The following is a 4,938-nucleotide window of genomic DNA, read 5'->3' on the forward strand; positions in this document are numbered from 1 at the left end:
TGGTATAGTCTCCCAGTGGACTCCTCCAGATTAGTATCTGAAAGGAGAAATCGAACTTTGTTAGATATAGTTCGGTCCATGATGAGCTATGCAAATCTTCCAGTATTCCTATGGGGTTATGCATTGGAAATCTCAGCATATTTACTGAATAAGGTGCCTTCCAAAATCTGTTCCTCAAACTTCGTATGAGATATGGAAAGAAAGGAAACCGAGTCTTAAACACGTTAAGATTTGGGGATGTCCAGCTTATGTCAAGTAAGTTGACCCAGATAAGCTGGAATATCGATCCGTAAAATGTAGTTTTGTGGGATATCCTAAAGAGACTTTAGGGTATTACTTTTGCACCGATCATCGGGTGTTTGTCTCTAGACATGCTACCTTCTTGGAAAAGGAGTTTATCCTTGAAGGAAATAGTGGGAGCAAAATTGAACTTGATGAAGTTCGAGAAGCACAAACTACTACGGATCAAATGAAAACACCTGTTCTGACTAAACAACCTTTTGTGGAACAGCCCATTCGTAGGTCAGGGAGAGTGTCTCGCCAACCTGAGAGGTAATATGGCCTTGTCATTGAGAATGACAATGAGTTGTCAATCATTTGATGATGACGACCCTGTGACCTATAATGAGGCTATTAGTAGTGTTGACTCAGAGAAATGGCATAGTGCCATGAAATCCAGAATGGAATCTATGTATACGGTATACAAAAGATAGATTAAAGCAGATGGCCAGGTGGAGACCTATAAGGCCAGGCTTGTGGCAAAAGGATTCAAACAAAGGCAATGGATTGACTTTGATGAAACCTTTTACCTGTAGCCCTGTTAAAATCAGTTCGGATTTTGCTTGCGAATGCTGCTTACTACGACTATGAAATCTGGCAGATGGCCTGATGGTTTTCTTTCCAAGGGAAATGAAAACCTAGTGTGTAAGCTACTGCGAACCATATGTGGTTTAAAGCAAGCTTCTCGAAAGATGGAACATTCGTTTTGATGAGACAATCAAAGAGTTTGATTTTATCAAAAATGTAGATGAACCATGCGTCTACAAAAGGGTTAGTGGGAGCGCGGTAACATTTCTTATATTGTATTGAATTAGAGTTGACACACATAACAACATAGCAGACCCACTCACAAAGCTACTTTATGAAAGTCACTTTGATCGTCATAAAGACAAGATGGGTATTAGATACCAAAGTGATTGGCTTTAGTACAAGTGGGAGAATGAAAGGAATATGTCCTGAGTCCAATCATGTATTAGGATTTAGGAATAACTTTTATGTAATCTGTTTTGATTTCATTGATATTAATAAAGACTTGTTTTGTTTTTATTACGGGCTTTATCTATTTAAGTGTTTAAATAAGATATACCATAGTTTAGAGTAAAGCTTTTATGGATTATGATGAAATCATAATAGTGAGACCTAAAAAGATGATAACTCTAAACTTAAATAGTTCCTGGTCATAGGATTACTAACTGGTAATTAATAATCCGTAAAGATCGGTACATACTATGCTTGCTTTATTATGAAGGATGTCTGTTCTCATAGACATTTGTGTGGTGACACTATAGCTAGTATGTAGGTCCTTATTATAGAATAAGTTCACTGAACATGACTCGCACAGCTGAACAATTGATGGAGTTCACTCACGTGTCAGCAGTTGTTCATATAGTGATAGTTGTACAAGTATCCTTAGACTTGAGGTTATCATAGTCATCATGTGTACACTGAACTATGCTTTGGTTTAGTTCTTAGTCTCCAGGGACAATTATTAGGGCTCTTCTGGGTATAGGAATTTGTACACGAAGATAGTGTATGATCAATAAAGGATCTACCCCTTCCAGTGAATGAAGCGAATGTTCAAGGCTGATCCACTTATGCTAGTTCAGGAATCTCTGGCCAGAGTGAATGAAATTAGAAAGGAGTTTCTAATTTGCATAGAACTACGCATAATAAATGGTAAGCAAGTGATTGAATTAGATAGGCTTGACACGAGATCCATGCCTTGTATTTAATCGAGACATTGTAGGGTAGAAGGAGTTTATTGTACGGTAACTATTCACTGATAGGTTCTTGGTATTCTAAGCAGTGAATTCATATTATCCGGATAGTCGCGATATGTTGAGAAGCATCACTCACGATGTAGAATAAATGTGATTAATTAATTAATCATATTTAATAAATTAGAGAATTTATATAAATAATGATAAAATAGTTTTATTATTATTTATTTCTACTACCGGCTTAATATTGAACCTACAAGGTCACACCATAAAAAGAGAATGATTTATTGGTGGAGGAATTAATTAATAATGGCTAATAATTATTTATTTGTGAAATAAATAATTATTTGGAAAATTTAATAATTGATTAAATAAGATTTAATTGATTATAAATTAATTAAGAAAAGTTCTTAATATTATTAATTAAGGATTTAATTTTTAGAAATTAAATCAAGAGAGAGAATTATTTCTAAAGTGTTTAGAAAAAGGATTAATGATTAAAAGGTGTTTTAATTATTAATGAGAATAATAAATGGGATAATAATAATAATATTTATGGGAAAATTTTAGCTGAAAATTTTGCCTATAAATACACTATTATAGACCCTAATTTTATTCAAACCTCGAAAACCCCGAAAACCCAAAAAGTTTGGAAAACCCAATTCTCTCCACCTCCTTCCTCCTCCTTAACATCGTTTTCTTGGTGGATACCGGTGGAGTGCTTCACACTTGAGGAACAACTGCTAAGGATCTCTGATCGTTGTCTCCGAATTATTTTTAAAGGTTAGATTCGATCCCTCGAATTTTTATTCACGATTTATATGCTTTAATTTGGATTTTGTATGTGTAAAAGTGTTTTGCCATGACCCCGCTGCGTTAAAAATCCATCATTACCAACTCAAAAGCCCTTTCCATTTCCTTAATCAATGTGTTAGCTATTACTGGATCAGTGGTATCATGAAATGCAGGTGGATTCACATTCTGAAATGCCTTGAAAGTGACAACTTGTTTAGGTGGTACTGGTGGTTCAGGTGGTTGGTGTGGTTCACGGTTTTCTTGGTTTTCAATTCGTTGTTGAAGAGTTAGTTGTTGTTGAGCTATAGCATTGGTTTGTTGTTGCAAAGTTTTCAGTAATCGAAGAATATTTGGGTCTGTAGTAGATGTGGTTGTTGGGTTCTTCTTTTTGGGAGGCATGATCCTGAAATAAGAGTTATGTCAAAACAGATATGAATAATAAAATAATTTGAGGGTATCGAATGGCATTCTTGTTTACTTATGAGGTCAAGTTTCAAATTAAGCAGATATGGCGATGCATATAAAAGCGTAAAATAACAGCTGAGAGCAAATGGAAAAACAGTGCATGATTATTGAAATTTAAAGGTCACAATACATCAGGATTAGGACAAAGTCTGATTCTAGGAACAACAGGCTTTTTTTAAAAGGAAATAACGGAAACAACTGGGAATTCTGCGGAGTCTGTCCGGGTACACGTTCTTCAGTCGGTCTATCAGTCGGTTGTACTTGCCCTGAAGCATGTCAAACTCGCGCCTCAACTCAGCATACACGGAGAAAGCAATAGTGTCGTCTGACCCAGAGGATGACGAGGAATGCGCCCTTTGCTAACAACCAATAAGAGGAGTATTAATAATAAATTTACTTAACCTACTATCTCGCATATTATCTATAACCTATACATATACCCTATAACCTATTTGGGCTGTCCAGGGACTCTAAACCGTAGCTCTGATACCAAAACCTGCCACACCCCAACTTTACCAATAATTTAAATATAACTATTACAACATTTTAAAAGAAGTAAACATAACCAAATCCAAGATCTTACAGTTTAGGGTTTGGAACAGCCCAACACTACCATCTATTACAACTGATTTTAATATCGAGTCCTCACACAAACTACTATCTCTTATTCTACCTGAGCTCGAACATAAGCATCAGCATCACAGGTCTTACGGGCGGTCTGCTTGAATCTAACCATAGCTGCTAGCTGTAATATCAGGGTAAAGCAAGGAGTGAGCCAAATGCTCAACAAGTGCTAAACAGTACGATACAAAACATAAATCGAGATATACATTAAAGAATGGTAATGGGAAGACATAACCAATGATAACGAGAGATAAAACTTTGGGTGATGGCATCATTTTGCTTGTATCAAAACAATTTCAATATACTATCTTAATCAAAATCATTTTATGACGCTACGGATTACAGCCGGTGATCAGCTGCGAAGTAATCCCGAACCTCGCTGGGTTCTAAAACATTAATTGGATCCCTAGGTAACTTTTAAGCCTAATATAAGTGTGGAAAGGACTCGCGTCTCAGTCCAGATCCACTATTCAGAGAAAACATTTATCCCCCTTTGGGACTGAAAATCCACATTTTAATCATTTTAAAAATCGATGCCGATTTATGACAAAATCTCTTTTGACCGCAAACATTTTTATCAAGGGATTATAGATCAACTCGAAACACGGGAAATATGGTACTAAATCTCTGGGCCATGATCCACTAAACTTTACTCTATTAGGGTAATTGAAAGGTTTTCATATATCAAAACTTGGACAAGGAAATTTAGTGAGGCTATTGGATATTATGAAGGGGTAATGCCAAACTGGGCTTAAAGCAATGGTTTCTCGTCAAGGTGCAAGTGCTAGATCATCAAGAAGATAAGCATCATGAATACTAAGGGTGTTAAGGTATGAAGAAATGATCTTTAACTCAGGATATATCAGAATTTTCAAGCTTTAGGATAAGAAAGAGGGATAGCAATCAATGAGGAACAACTTTGATAAATATCAGGCTTTCAGGTATCAAGGTAAGGTTCTATAGGGGTTCAAGTATCCGGATGAGATATCAATACTTAGGAATCATTAGCATGGTAATCAAGAGGATCAACCAAGTGCTATAATAACTCTTTATT

This window comes from Apium graveolens, chromosome 9 (genome assembly GCF_009905375.1).
Source record: "Apium graveolens cultivar Ventura chromosome 9, ASM990537v1, whole genome shotgun sequence".
NCBI lineage: Eukaryota > Viridiplantae > Streptophyta > Magnoliopsida > Apiales > Apiaceae > Apium > Apium graveolens.